This window comes from Heterocephalus glaber, unplaced genomic scaffold, assembly GCF_053883595.1.
Source record: "Heterocephalus glaber isolate CG9 unplaced genomic scaffold, H.glaber_assembly_v1.0 deba00000621, whole genome shotgun sequence".
Taxonomy (NCBI): Eukaryota; Metazoa; Chordata; class Mammalia; order Rodentia; family Bathyergidae; genus Heterocephalus; species Heterocephalus glaber.
Window position 1 is genome coordinate 26,182,383 of NW_028258153.1, and position 16,926 is coordinate 26,199,308.

Here is a 16,926-nt window from a genome sequence, read left to right on the forward strand (position 1 = left end):
CATCATATCTCTCACGTGGGCTTCCAGCTACCTCTAGACCACAGCTTTCATTACCTGCATCACACACCCCTGTTACCCTGAGATGCTGGAAGAGAAGTGGAGGGCCATCCCACTGCAAAAACTCCCTGAACACTCACTGGCATTTAATTTACACCTGATTCTTGCTACTCTTTGCTCTTCCAAAGATGTTACTCATTGTTCCTGTGTAGAATTCAATCCATCAGAATCAAATTCCTCCCTGTACTCTCAAAACTCTGCATCTTTGATGTCTGAAGAAGCACAGTTTCATTCAGCTTGGCAGAAGCATCCTCTTAACCAACGTCCTGTCCAGGTCTAATCTCCCCATGGCTGGAGCACAGGAGGTAGGTGCTTTGGTTCCCTGGGGTCACTTTCATAATACTGATACCATATGGCTACTTCTTGTCACTAAAAATATGAATCACATGGGAATGGCACCCTTTAATATCAAGGCAATACAGCACATTGAGGAAGAAAAATATAGTCAGAAGGATCTTAGTTCCAATCTATACTCTACCATTTAATTTACATTTGAAATTTAGAAAACTAAAGTCACCTTTTTAAGCCACTTTGTGATCTGAAAATGGAACATAGCACTGAGTCAGAAAATGCACATAAGGCAACACATTATCAGTAAATAGTAAGCCTTCAAGAATATATTGTGCTAAGGACTAAAATGGGGCAAAGAGGAAGGAAGTGGGAGGGATAGGGGAAAGGATAGAAGGGAATGGGATTAATATGAGAAAATGGAAAAATAGGAACAAAATCTCTGCATATAGGGAGGAATGGAGGGGTTAAAGGGAGGGCTGGGCAAGAGTGAAAAATAAGAACCAAGAGAGATTATGGAAAGGTGCAAATTTCCAATGATGAATGTCATTATATTGTATACCTAAAATGTACCAAGGATTAGAATGAATAATCGATAATGCAAAATAGGAAGAGAAGGTCCAAAGGGGTAGGGGTAGTGGGAGGGGCAGGGAAAAGGAAAGAAGGGAAAGGAAAAAATGATGAGAAATGGAAAAAATGGAAATAAAGTCTTTGTAAATAGGGAAGGGTGGAGGGGGTGAAGGGAGGGCTAGGAATGGGGAAAAAATAAGAACCAAGATGCATTATGTAAAGGTACAATTCCCAATGAGAAATGTAATTGTGTTGTATACCTACAATGTACCAATAAAAGAATTTAACAACAACAACAAAAAAGAATATATTGTGCTGCTATTATTAACACTAATACTTCTACAATTCATTTCACTTTATTTTTTGTGTATTTATTGGTCATGCAATGCCAGGGATCAAACTCAGGGTCTCAATCACATTGGGCAAGTGTTCTACCACTGGCCTACATACACAGCCTTTTAAAAAAAATTTGGTCCTAGATAATAACACCACACCTGGAGCCAGAGTTGCAACTCTGATTACTACATGTTAAACCTTTAAATGTTGAGACTGTTGAAATGGGTAAGAAGACAAGATTCAGAGTAATGTAGCCACCTTATCTGTTGAATAAGAATGCAATTGGAGATTGTGAATATCAGTGAGATATTTTACTTAAGGATATTAAGAATATAAACCCTAATTCACGTTAGGGTGAAAACTCTTAAAGTTATCTGCCTTTCATACCTTGTGAATATCCTATTTTCATTCACGTATTTGCGATGGTTCAGTGTATGTAAGACATGCCCCCTCATAATACTCATTATGTAGATGTCTTGAATTTTATGAAGAACTACTATTGAACTAGGCATTTGTTACTTATATAAATAGAGTTGGTTTTCTTTTGCAAGGCAGAAATGCCTATGCCTTTTCATCTTTAAGACTGATTTAATACCAATAAGAAACTGCCAGCAATTCCTTACATAATGCAAATGTGGTTCTACTTGAAAATAATCTAGAAATAGTAAGATATCTTTCTAACGTTTAGGAGAATTCATTTGAACTGATCTCTATGTTGTGAATGGACTGTCACTGAAATAGTGATTGCTAAGTGTGAATTGCAGCAAGAAAGTCTATCTGTTCCTCTTTGCAACTCCAGAATAGCACCTGGCCCATGTTGTTTGCAGTCAGTGGTCCTGAACAAATGAAGAAATGGGATCCATGGAGTCAGATTCCTCAGGACTGCATCTGTCTCTAAAGCTCCGGCATAGTTTGGCCTTGGTCCTTCACTGAGCTGCTTTCCAGCGGCTTTTTTCTGTGAGCCACAGACAAAAGTCTGATTTGGTGTTGAATTTCTCTTTTCTCTGTATCTGTCCATGCTGGATTACCTTCTTACTATCTTACATTTTATCTCTAGTAAAAACCACACAAAAAAGACAGTAAAAAGCACATAAATAGTAGATGCCCTTACCAAAAAGGGTAAGAATCCACTTCAGGACTACATGTTTTTCAAGGAGGCAACAATGAATTCAAAGCACCTACACCACATCTATAATTCAGCTACCAAGCTGGTTCTTATTTAAGTAGAAGTACAATCAATAGCTTTCTTCAATGACTTCTTGAAATGGCTTAAATTTACCCTGCAACGTATTTTTAACTGCCACTGTCAATAACCTGTACAAAAACACAGGTACAAATGCTCTCTTTACAATAAAACCAAACTGAAGGCTTCAGAAAGGAGATTTAAAATGAGTTTTTGACACCTGCCAAATTCAGACAGAACACTCATAACTCAGTTGTCTTCTACCTGGAGTAGAGAACAATGCCTCAGGAATCTAAAACAAATTGTATAGAGTTGGGTTTTTTTTAATCTCAGTAAGAGTAAACCAAAATCACATTAAGCAGTACCTAGTCAGGTGGTCTCACTGCCCATGTTTTCCTGGAAAAATCATTAAAGGTCATTAATTTTTTAATACAAATTGAGGAAGTTCTAAGTGTCTAAGACTAGTGTTTGTGAGATGGACACCATGCTATACTATGGCTTAAAAATTATTTCAGACAGCTATTCCTCGAAATTTTCTTGTAATATCATGGGAGCATTATGAGGTTGTGAGGGATCTTACTTCTATGTAATTCAGTATCTGCTATTCAATTTTGTTCTATATTTTCTATGATTGGATCTTCAAATGACTACACAGTCTCTGCCTGACCCTCATCTACCAGTAAAACACAAGATGGAGGTAGCCTAGTTTTTGTTCAGACTTCACCAGTATTTAAAGATTCTCACCAGAGTCTAAATCTCCCTTTCCATAGTTTCTATTATTGGCCTTCTATCACCATTTTGGCAGGTATTGGGTTTTAATAATGAGGCACACGGAATAATAGCAAAAAAGTATAAACTTTAAGTACAAAAGCCAGACACAAGTCAAATTAATATTTGCTGACTTAATGGCTAAAGGGTTAGACATAGAGCATAATTACCAAATGTGAAGGAACTTAAATGACACTAGCAGGAATGAAATTTACTCTACATTTTCAGGAGATCTTCAAATATATATTGTATTTAACAATTTCATGCTTCCATGGAAAGTTTTAGTAAATTTCTATGCTTTTGAAATGTGTGATAAGTGAATATGCTGTACAGTGAAATTACTGCATGGTTATTACAGACTGTCTTTTCTGCTCAGCATCAAGTTCCTGACATTTAAAGGGGAAGCCAAGGCCGGGCCAAGCAGTGGCTAGCCTCAGTGGCATCTCAGAGTAGCTCAATACATAGACAGGTTTCATCATTCCTACTCTGAAGGATGAGCAGTGAGACAACAACCAAGATCAGTATTTCAAATCCTCTTGACCAGCTGTTTTCCACAGCAGTGAATGTCACTGCTGTTACTGATTCAGGCAATTCTGATACATTTATGTAGAGCCACCCCCACACAGGCATGTGCCAAAGCTACTGGCTTCAAGAGTCAGATTTATTTTTAAACCACTGAACAACTGATTGCCACAGACTAAAATTTCAGTTTCCTCTCCATAGGATGACACCATATCTTCACTTCTTCCTTTTCTTTACTCGTACATATTCAGATCACTCCTCAGTTCTCACTTTAATTCCCTAAAGCAGCAGAAGCAACAGCACACAGTATGGTTAACTCTCTGCTCCCTGAAACTCTTTCCTCACAGATTTCTGTTCAAAACACTTGTTTCCCAGCTAGGGTTCCAGTAGCTCCTTACTTCCCTCTGCACTTCACCCTCCTCTAAATATCTTTTGAGTGTTTGGGCTCCCTTTCTAATTCTTCCAAAGACCAAGTGACTTTAATCCAACACCCGGACTATAGCTGCCTACATCCAGTCACACTGCACACTGTTTGCCATGTAAATGTGATCATGACAAGATGATCCCCCAAAGAAATCATGGACTCTTTGAGGACAGATGTCCAACTATACCTATGTCTGCATCTACCACAAGGTATTTTATATACAAAGCTTTCAATATGTTAATGAACTATTCACCATAAGGACTTCCTAATACTGCAGTGGAAAATTAAAGTTCTTGACAAATAACTCCATTCCTCAACAGAACTACTCATATGTGACATATAAGGTACACCCATGTCCAGAATGAGGACCACCCAACAGAATTTGGGTCATAGGAAAACTTGATTCTAATGCTAAAACCAAGAAATAATGATAATGCTCATGTGTCATATTGTTGTTGTGCTACTTTCACAGATGGAGTTGATTCTTATCTTTCCTGTTTCACACAAATGGAGAATTTCTACCTGTGATTAGATAATATCTGCATTTACTACAGATTGAATGCAGGACCTTCACACTGCGCTACATCTAATGTATCTTTACTTTTATTTTATCTTTATTTTTATCTTTATTTTATCTTTTCATCTTTATTTTCAAACAGGGTCTCAATAAGTTGCTAAACTGCTCAGGCTAGGCTCAATCTTGTGATCCTCCTGCCCCAGCCTCCCAGAGTGCTGGGATTACAGGAGTGTGTCACCACGTCCAATTATCAGTCACACAAAAATGGAGTGTCCTGCCCCTTCTGTCTTTTGAGTTAGCACCCAGAAAGGACAAACTTTTAAAAAAGTCTTTAAGTTCCCATTTGCATGCATTTTATACTCTTTCTTGATTAAAGAGCATAAAAATTGGTCAAATATCATGATGAAAGGCAAAGAAGAAGCAAATACACAGAAAATGAGGACAGATAGAAATTAGAGGATTATATAGTAGAATTCCGCAAATCCAAATTGTGGCAATAAAGAGCAGTTAAAAGTAGTTGAAATGGACACCATTCCAGCTATGTCTATTACCACATCAGGACAAAATCACTTGCACACTTAGGAATAAATATATGGCATGAAGTTTCCTCATTATTAAAAATAACTAAAGTGTCTATCATGAAATCCCAATACAAGGTGCTTTTAGACCCCAGCCTGCAGTGGCCTGAGGAATTCTTCTGCTGCTCTGATTGCAGAAAGCACTATCTCCAATGGTGTTGCAGCTTGGGCCCCTGAGACATACTAGGACAATGTGACTCTGAAGCCATAAAAGTGGTTTTTAGATCTCACATGTTCAGAAGGACATTTTTCTGCTTTGGGTTTCAATTTCTATTTATCAAAGAGACTTATTTGCTATTTAAAGTGCTGAAAATCTTCACTTGGGACAATAATCATAAACTGTTTTATTATCTTGTTCTTATTTGCAACTGAAAAATTGACTTTCATTACTAGAAAGGAGTATGGAGGAAGGACTATGATTTTTTTTTTCATTTTTCTATTAGTATATTTGTGTAGTACATAATGTTCACATTCCTTGTGCGGAGTTGGTGCAAGTATATAACACATCTTAACTCCCTTGTCATCCCCTTTCCCTCTCCTCCTGCTCTCTTTTCCTCCATCTGTTGATCCTCTTCCGTTTTGAGAAAGATCTACCTCTCTATTTCCTATTATCAATCTTTCATCCTGCTTTTTGTGTATACTTTAGGTTTCTCATATAAGAGAAAATATGCAATATTAAGTGTGTTGTCTGGTTTCTTTTGCTTAACATTATGGTCTCATGGTTCATCCGTTTTCCTACAAATGACTCAAGTTTGTCTTTCTTTATGACAAAGTAGTACTCCATTGTGTATAAATGTGACATTTTCTTTATCTGTTCATCTGTTAATGGACATATAGGCTATGTCAAGATTTAGCTATTATGAACTGTGTTGCAAAAAAAACATGGGTATGCAGAGCTCACTGTTACATGATGTCTATGATTTTTATAGTTTAAAATGTCATTTTACAGAAAACTTAAGTCTTTCGTATATCTCGAGAAGAACACTGGAATAAACTGAGAGCTACTGATGCACACATTCACCTTAATACCTGAAAGCACTTTGAGTGGTGGTATCCGAGAGTCTGGCCATGTGTCACACTGAAACAATATTTTTACCAAGGAGAAAAAAAAAAGACACAAAAAGTAATTTTTAAATTGCAGTAATTATTTCATATACAAAAGAACAGAAAAAAATGAAAAATTTAGACTTATTTTAAGTGAAAATAAACAAACCAATAGCCAAAATACATGAAGCAATAATGGAGTAGAAATACATATGTGCTTGTTATGGTTTAAATCTAGATGTCCCCTAAGCCTGGTGTGCTCACAGGTGGTGTCTTTGGAAGGTGAGCTATGGGAGCTCAGTTGCTGACTTGCTGTTAGGAGATGGGGCCTGGATAGAGGCATCTCAGCGAGGCAGGGGGTGGCCTGAGGGTTCTATCTCCTTTCCCAGTTCCCTGCTTCTTTCTCTGCTTCCTGGTCACCATGAGGTGAGCCCGTTTTCCTCCACCCGGACCCTCTGACATGGGCTCTGCATTGGAACCAGCCCTCCGTGAACTGAAACTGTGAACCAAAATAAACCTCTCCTTCTTTAAGTTACAGGTGCTGGGTGTTGTATCTCAGAGGTTAGGCAGTGACTAAGACAAAGGTTATTGCTGTGTTGTACAAGTTGTTGGCACCCTGAAGGTTTATGTATCAGTTTTGTCCTCAGCATGGCTGTATTGGGCACTGGGACTATTATGATGTGAGGCTTAGTGGGAGGTCCTTAGGTCTACAGAGGTGCTGCTCTTAGAAGGGACTCAGGACCCCAGTCACCTCAGCTTCCTGTGTGGCGATGAGAACTGTCACGCCCTCACACACTCCCACCCTGCTATGTGCCATGAGGTCATGCAGACAGGGGTGGGGAGGCTTGCCAAAGCCTATGCCTTGCTACTTGCATTTTCCAAAACTCTGAGCTAAATAAACCTGTTTTCTTTATAAAGTTAGCTTGACGCTAGAAGTTTGCTGTGGTAATGAAAACTGGATTAATACAACTATCTCAAAGGTAGGAAGTAATATAATCTAATTAGGTTGGAAAAGGATGGATGGAGTGCATGAGTAGTAATATGTCTTCCTACTGCACAGCTACTCTGCACATAGTGAGGAAGTAGATCTGTATGCCTAGGAAGCAGACTCAGTCAGAAGATTCCATGTTTTCTTCTCTTTAGTCAAAAAATAAGTACAGAGCTGACAATAAATAGAATTATGTATGAAGTATTTCCTTAAATGGTTTTAATTTTATACATAAAATATTTTATAGAAGTATTCATATGCTTTCCTAAAATCTGGATATTAGAAAAAGAATATTTGCAAAATTGCTTTTTCTTAGCTAGATGATAATGTTTCACTTTGTTTGTTTAGACTCATTTCTTTTCTCCAAGTTGACAACTGCTTTGCCAAGGTCCTGAATACACAGAAATGAGCTGCACTGAGTCTGGAGAGACAACTGGACTCAGGACGCTATTCACTGTACAGCTGGACGAATCCAAGTACCCATGAGCAGCACAGGCGTGTTCCCAACAGCCCATGTTTCCACAGCAGAAATCCAGGAAGAACGAACGACCTGGCTGTCCTTCCTGACTTAGCCAAATGAGGCACCTGGGTGGAAGGATCTCATCACCCTCTCTGATTCCTGATCATTTATAAACTTGGTTTTTGGAACCATTCTTCTTTTCCATGTAAAAGTGAACAGAATAAAGATACATTTCTACAACAGAACTTCTAAAAATCACACAGTGATTTTACAAATACAGCCACTAATTAACAAGCATACTTTCTGCAAAATGCGATAGTAAATGTGAGGAAAACAAGTTCCTTAGCATATACTTTAGGGGCTGATAATAAGTTATTGGGATGATGAAGAAGAAACAAATGCGAAATAACTAGTTAGATTATTTTGGTGCCACCAATATTAAAAAGAAAAGAATGAAAGGGGGAAAAAGAAGGATTTTACTGGTAAGGTCACAATAAAGAGTGAGGATCATTGGGGCACTTATATCTGTCTCATTTCTTTCACTTGCCACATTAAAGTAGATCAAATCTCCATCAAGGTCAGGAATCTAATGTATTCATAAGAGAAGGCCCTTTCCTGAAGGAAGCATATATAACTGATCTACTTTACCTGAACCATAAAGTACCATTAAGACAAAAGATATATTTAAGTTCCAATTAGAGGATATAAACCATCTCTTGAGAGCAGTGAAGTCTAAGTGGTGAATTTTTAACAAGTAAGCAAAACCACAGCACTCCCTAACATAAAGACTTGGCCTTTGTATTCTATTTGTAATTCTCTCAACAGCATTTCTATTTTAGTCAAATAGAATTTGCTGAATTCATTTTTAGAATTTCACTTTCTGATATAAAATTTGATGAGTTCTAGGGATTAATCAAATGTAGCATCAACAAGTCTTTTCTTTTTATGCCTTCTGAAATGTACTCTCTTTTCATTTCATGTGTCTCTAGGTGTTATGACAGACCAGGAGAACTCATGAGTCAGTATAATTAAATTGAAACTCTCCCACAAATGAAATGCACCTCGCAGTTCATTACGACCTGAGTGAAGTAATCCAATATAAACACACTCTTGAAACACTCAAAGCAAACATCTAGCTTTCTTTGTTATTGGTATGTTCTTCTCACTCTGTGTCAGAAGACAATATCAGTTATTATTACAGTACTGGAACAAAATAGAAATGTTTCTTTTCTCTTCCCAAATGCAGTAAATCTATTCGTAACAATGTGAAGCTTTTTCTCTCCTGGGTAGAGTCCACTTTTAAATAAATCTTTCATTTGAATAAAATTACTCCTGTCCTTTTCCATGTGAGGTCTGTATTATTTCTGTCCTTGCTTTTATTATGATAATGCTTTAGGAATTCAGATTTGAACTACAATTTAAATTACATATTTTTTCAACTACCTTATTTTATAGAAAACATATTTGGGGCCAGAGATGTTAGCAAGCTTACTGTACCCTAGATAAATTACTACTAGAAATATGCTATTAATAAAAGGGAAAATTTCCGGGCCAGGGATTTAGCTCAGTGGTTTCACCGCCTGCTGCGCAAACGCAAGAACCCGAGTTTGATCCCCGGTACCAAAAAAAAAGGAAAATTTCCTTCAGCTTGTTTTATGCTCTTAATAATTTTTAATAATTTCTCAATATAATAATATATACAAAGTTCATCCTTCAAATAGCTGGCGAAACACAAAAAGAAAGATAATTAAAAGTCACTTAACTTCACTTAGTATGACTCTATTATGGGTTGACTCTTATTCTCCCCAAGTTGGGACACTGAAGTCTTAACCCCAGATATTTCAGACTGACTGTGTTTGGAGAGAAGGTCTCTAACGAGGGAATTAAGTTAAAGTGAGATCAGTAGGGCGGGTCCGAATGCAGCAAGACTGCTGTCCTTATGGGTTACAGACTTGTGCCATGGGAAGACCTCATGACAATACACACAGAAGGAAGGTGCTGTCTGCCAGCCACTGAGGGAGGCTCCAGAAGCCAGTCTTGACACCTTGGCCTCAGACTGTCCCAGCCTTCAGAATGGCAAGAAAATGAACTTCTGCTGTTTAAATTCCCTGATCTGCTCTGCTTTTTTGTGGCATCCCTGGCAAACTCAGAGAGATGCTATTTAAAAGATGCACTAACAGAATGAAGTTTGTTTTAATTCTGCAATTAGTGCTTATAAAAAGATATATAATGAAAGAATGAAAGGAATCTAATTTTTCCCTGTCCAAAATTCCAAACTGCCTTAGAAATGTGTGCCAGCTTGATACTCCTGCTGTGCCTATTCAGACCTTAATTTCCACTTCTCCTTCCAAATGTCATGTTATTTAGAAAAATCTGAACAATGGCTTTTGTATTTATTGGATTCATGTTATTTCTAAGGTCACATTATTTTTATTTTTAATTTATTTTTTAAATGTATACATTTTCACCTGCTTTTTCCAGTCTACCCGGAACATGGATTAGAGTAGAATCATGAAAACTCTCTGCCTCCCCAGAGTTGGCCTCCTGCAATGGGGCCCTTATGCCCTGCCAAAATAAAAGTGTTACGTATTCACTTCGCTTTTGAAGTGACCTTTTACTCTAAGAAAAGTGCTGAATAGTAAGACTGTTTCTACACCTACGCATACATGAATAATTCAGCTCTAAAAATAAATTTTAAAAGCCACACAATATAATTTTAAGGTCTGAGGGAGTCCTTAATGTATATGCTCTTATGTAAGTGTATCAGATGCTGGGCTATGCAGACATGCTAAAGGAGCACAGGAGCTCCCCTCTGCTGTGGGTATGAGCACGACCGCCCCTTCCCACGTTCTGTGTCCAACGCAGTTACTAACAATTCTAAGAGTTTCCAAATTCTTCAACTGTGCTGGAATTTATTTTAAACTAGGTGTCATTTTGAATTTTTTCTTATAATAACATTTGTTCCACAAACCTGTAACACCAAAGATTCACACATTTGAAATGGTCAAAATTGAATTCTAAGTTATTCAAATCCATATTTTCTTTAAAAACTTAATAGTATGATTTGACTAAAATGTATAAATCGTATATATACAGACACACACTCATAGAAAAATTGTCAGAGTTTATATGGACAGTAGAGTTCAATGCTTTAAATGTTTTTTTTCAAAACAGCCCTGGATTTTAATCTTAACTTTTCCAATGTACAGCATATTAGCAAGTAAATTTCCTACTATTTCTTGTTCTCTGTTTTCTCATTTATGGATTGTTTACTAACAGATAGTATTTGTTAACTAACATACTTCTTAGGGTGTTACATTAAGCACACTCCAGATGCATAGCAGAGTCTAGGTGCGTATTATCTCTCTGATTAAACATAAAATTCACTTGGGTTCTTGCAGACAGCAGGATAAGCATGACCTACACTTTCCAAGGCAGCACACGGTCTGCCTCCTGCTCAGCACCTTGGACCAAGGATGACCCTGTCATGTCCCAAGGCAAGTCTTGCCTACTTCAACTTAGATCCCTTTGGGGCAAATTTTCATAGGATTTTAGGGTCACACCCTGAATTGCACCATAAGAGAATTTCCGAGTTGATGGGAATCCCAAGGATTGACTGCACTTTTGGAAAATACCTTTAAAACTGAAATACAAAAGTAACACATGGTCAACACAGAAGGATGCCACCATGGGGAAGGAGAGGTACAGAATAAGGAGGTGACCTTGCCAAAGACCTATGTGCCACTCCTGTTGTCCTTTGTCAATGGCACTAGACCTCTCTGTGGGATGAAGTGCAAGCAGAGCAAGTGAGCTCTTTGGGAAACTCACAGCTTACAGACAGAGGAAAGCTGTGATCTAAATTGCAGCCTGGGCTCTAGTCTGGAAACTCAGGAGAAGAAGCTCAAGCAACTTTTCATTTCTTTCCTTTGGAATTTTCCATTCAGTGTGTCCATTTGGTGGAACCACAGAGAAGAGTGACAAAAGAGGAGAACAGTGAAAGATGACATTTATGGTCTGACTCATGGTCAAGAAACTTAGCCAGTGGGAAGCAATATCACTAGGCAGATACACAGAAAGCGTGGGATCAGGAAGAAGAGTGGAAGGAAGAAGAGAAGATGGCCCGAGCAGAGCAGATGCTTTTGCTCAGGTTTAGAAAGCAAATAGCTTTGCTTTCCACAACTCTTACGCCTCACTCTCTGAGCCTGACTCAATTCTCTGACCATAGCAATTCTTTTCTGCTCTTTTAAAAATATTAACCCTTTTTGCTTTTCCCCCTTTACAGGAGTTCATTAAAATCAATCAGAAAATACAGAAAGTCGAGAAAAATATCTATAATCCTACCACTCAGAAATAATCACCCAAGGATACAATAATCATAAAAGCATGAACACCTAATGATGGTATTTTGGAGTATTTAGCCCTTCTGATACCCTCAAAATTGGTTTTTAGAACCAAAAAGTGTGACATAGAAATTGTAATCCATAAATCAGAATTTGGATGGATTTCTGCCCCTGGCATGAAGCACACTTCCAGAAGCTTAGCCAGTCAGTGAGTGCCACTCACTCTTAGATTCTGCCTCACACACCAGTAACTTGATTCACTGACTCAAACCATGCCTGGTAGGTCATCTAGGCTACTTTAGAGGTAAGCCTCATAGTTTACAAAGGCATACTTGTAAAGTATCTACTTTGACAATAGTTTTCTGTTTCCTGATAGAGTACAGGGTGTGGTAGAGTGGGGTTTATGAAAAGAAAAAAATATTCTGCATAATGCATATCAAATCCCATCTTCTAAATAAATGGACAGGATTAAACAAGATAAACAGATCTTTCATAACACGTTGCTTGAGCTTAAGAACATGTTGGAACAAAAGTTTTGATGTAACTAGTTGAAGAAAATAATTAGAGAATTTTAGAAAACACTTCGAAGGATCTACTAGTTTACTTCCTTTCCCAGAGGCAAAATCAAACCACCTATGGCCAGTTTGTTTTCTTCAGTGATGAATATTGAAGGTTCTAAGTTCTGTATTTGTGATTTTTCAAAATTAAAATTCTTAAACTCAACCCCAAACAAAAGCTTAAAAAATTGGTGTACCAAAAACATTTCCCATTCTCTTAGTAAAACTCCTTTCTTTTTGAAAAGAAAATCAATTTAATTTCAGCCTGTACCCAGAAGCTTTCATAATGCTGAATCATATGCAGCCTGTGTTCAGATATGACAGCATAAACTTTCCTCATGGGTCTGTGTCTAACCCTGCCTTCCACAAGGTAACAAGCAAACCTACACAACTTAACATTGGGATGTTTCCTGTTTATGTTTATATGGTAACAGCTGTGCAAGATGGCATATTACATTTAACATATGCTGGTGATAATTCAGAATACACTGGTATGTGCAGAGTTATTTGCTGAATTTTGCTATGGCATTCACTGAGTAGCTGCAGTGGGTAAGAATATAAAGCTGGTAAGGACATACCTACACAGAACAATGGCCCAGAAGAGTCCAAAAATGTGTCCACGTGTGTGTGTGTGTGTGTGTAACTGTGTGTGTGTGTGTGTGCGTGCGCGCACACATCCAGTTGACTTTGGACAAAGTCATAGAGGCAACTAACTCAATGGCAAAAGATAATCTTTTCAATAAATAATGTTGGAACAAATGGGCACCAATATGCAAAATATTAACCTAAACAGCATATCTTATACAAAAGTTAACTCAAAATAGATCATATACATAAATTAAAAAATGGAAAACCAAAACTAATAGGACAAAGACAGAAGAAAATATCCATGACCTGAGATTAGACAAAGAGTATCTAAACACAACTTCAAAAACAGAGTTCTATAAAGAAAAAAATGATCATTGAGATGTCAATAAAAATTTTTGCAAAGATACTGTCAAGAGAAAGAAAAGATGAGAGATATACTAAGAAGCATATTTAAAAGGACCTGAATTCAGAATATATGACATATTAAACTCAACAGGAAAACTACAAAGAGCCCAATGTAAAAATGAGACAGATGTGAACCTCTGCTTCACCAAAGACTATCTAATGAGTGCCATGTAACCACCTGAAAAAATGTTCAAAACCTCTAGCCATTGGGAAAGGCAAATGAAACCCATCATGTGATACAACTATACTCCTTTTACATGTAGCATTAAAAATGCTGAGAGTGCCAAGTGCTAACATGAATTCAGAGCAACCAGAATTAACATACATTGCTGATGGAAATGCAAAATGGTAAAACTACTCTCTGGAAAATAGTTTTTCCATTTCTTTTTAAGCAAAATATATACTTACCTGTAGACCAGCAACCACATTCCTAGCTGTTTAACCTAGAGAAATGAAAACTTCTGTTTACACAAAAACTTGTCCATCAATGTTCATAGCAGCTTTACTCACAGTCACCTCAAACTGGAAATAATCCAGATCTTTCAGCAGAATGGATAAGCACAATGACACATCCATATGCTGGAATGAGCTGGAATTCAGCTCAGCATTACAAAGCAGCACATGACTGATACTTGTATGGGTAAAAACTTGGATAAATTTTCAACCAGCTAAAATTGGTTACCATATTGTATGATTTTACTTATGAGGTATTATCAAGAATTAGAAAACTAGGGGGATTTAGCTCAGTGGTGCAGCCACCTGCCTCACAAGCACAAGGTCCTGAGTTCGATCGCCGGTACCACAAAAAAAAAAAAAAAAAAGAGAATTAGAAAACTATAGTGAGTAGTGCTTTGTAAGAAGTTAGAAGGTGAGAAGATGTGATTATAATGGGGTAGACTATAAGGCAGCATTTAGGGGTGACAGACTGATCTATACCCTGACTATGGTGGTGGTTATATGAATCTGTATGTGCCTGAAAACTCATGAAACTGTGCTAGCAGGGATGCAAAGGTAGAAAAGTCAACGCTACTGTACACTAATTTTAACTATTAATAATAAAATCAAATTTAATGGATGTACAATAAAACATCTTTCACATGGAAGTACAATGAGAATCTTTCTTTGGATGCCTGTTTTACATTGCATAATAATTATATTGTACGTGACTCAGGCCTGTTTCTGATCAGCTTAGCTTTATGATCTCTGTATCTTCAGTATCCTACGGAACATCTGGCATCTGAAGTATGCATTTAATGTTTGTTAAAAGATTTTTTAAATGAATTAAGTATAAATGGAATACATAATTTCATTCAGATGAGAAAAAAGCAGGAAGGAAATGGAATCAAATGAAAGGTGCCTACAAAAGGGCAAAACAGCTTCTTAAGAAACATTTTACAGTTTTATTCTTTTTGGCAAATAGTAATACTTTTTTGCTAAATAGTAGCTAGTATTTAGAGCATTTAATATAATTATGCATAATGTACAAAATGTAGTATGTGTCTATGTCATTTCAACCCAGAAGAGATTATTATGAAACCACTGAATTATAAAACATTTAATTTATTAACCTACATTATAGAAGATTTGGGATAAATATTCTTTTCTTAGTTTTGTCCTATTTATTAAATCAGGCTATTAAATAACTTGGGATTAAAATTCATCAATTTATAGGGAGTAATATTAAAACAAAAATTTCAGAATTGTTTTTATAAAGCATGTACACAGACATTAACATACACTGCAGTTCTTAACAAGCCAGATACTGCACTGTCACTACCTGCTTGCATCCTTCCTGCAAAAAGTTATCAAAACACTAGAGAGAAAAGATTCCTTCAAGTCTGGTACAGTGGCACACACCTATAATCCCAGCACTATAGGAGGCTGAAGCAAGAGGATCACAAGTTTGAGCCTGAGCAATTTAGGGAGACCCTGGCTCAAAATAAAAACCGTTCAGGGGATGTAGTTCAGTGCAAGGACCTTGGGCTCAATCCCCACTACAAAAAAAGGAAAAAAAAAAAGAAAAGATTACTTTGAGCTGTTTTAAAGAGGTTACATTTGCTTCTGGAACATCAGAAAGAGAAGCCTCTCTGAAAGAAGAGACCATCCATAAAAAAAAAAGTGTTGTTCTGAGCAGAGAATGGCTGATCTGAGAGCCCCCCTAACTCCCTGCAAAACACTCAGCCATCTCAGTTCATGATATTTGACTTTCACAATGACCATTACAAGGTTAACGTGAGATTTTTAATCATTTCGAAAAAGAGCAAATAGCAGTGTGAGAGTGGGTCAAAGCTAAGTTATCACTGCCATGAGATAAAAAGACAACACACATTGTTGTACTTGGCCTTTCCTCCAAGTACATATCTTGCTCTATTTGATAAGGTTCTGTTTTGCTGATTTTTAAAATAATACCTAGATTCGATAAATGTTTATTCCTTAAGGATTTTATCACTCACATATAAAGTTTGTAATATCCAATATGTAGTATGTGTCACATGTAGATATGGAATATTTTATTTTACGATTAATATTCAACTTTTGAAGTAGCCACAACTTAGTATCTGCTACACTATGGACACAAACATAAAAATTTACATTACTGTAGTACACACATCCCTCAAATAAGAAATGAACACCCCCATTTAAGATACCAAATGAAAATGTAAAAGCAAAAAGCACAAAACAGTGTTTGACACTGGGCAAGAGCACAGTAAATATTTTTACACAAATATAATTTTAACAAATGAATAAACAGATGAGTATCCATAAGACTATGGTTGAAAATAAGATTGTACAACTAAACTTTAGGAACTGTTTTGCCCTACCATTACACATTAGATAGTATATAACCATATATAGACCTGTATTTTTCTATTGATTTATTCTATCAACTGTTGTTTGGTTTCAAAACACTTTTTGAACAGGGAAAGAAAAGCAAAAATTCATAAGACAATGCCAATCATCTCAAATAGCCCAAATCAGGCGTGCGATATATACAGCTAGGGAGCAAATGTAATTAATTAACACCAAATTAAACCTTAAGAATTATAATAGATTCATGAATAGTGAACTCAAGGTAGGGTGCAATTAATTCTGATGGCAAGAATTCAAGAAATAATTCTTAGAAAAGGTAATCATGCACCTGGGCCTTGAGAAATCCTGGGCAGAGGATCCTGGTAGATGCAAGACAACATGCTATACATCATTAAGAGCTTGAATTTTGAAACCAAACAGCCTGAGTTTGAATACTGGCTTATGACTTACTAGCTATGACCTTGAGAAAGTTATTTAACCTTCTGTACAT

At 36.9% G+C, this 16,926-nt stretch overlaps 1 protein-coding gene across 19 annotated transcripts in view; it reads right to left on the minus strand.

Annotated features, from left to right (window-relative positions):
• Positions 1–16,926, minus strand: part of Dgki (diacylglycerol kinase iota) — a 460,530-nt gene that overhangs the window by 112,569 nt on the left and 331,035 nt on the right. The window lies entirely within an intron of this gene.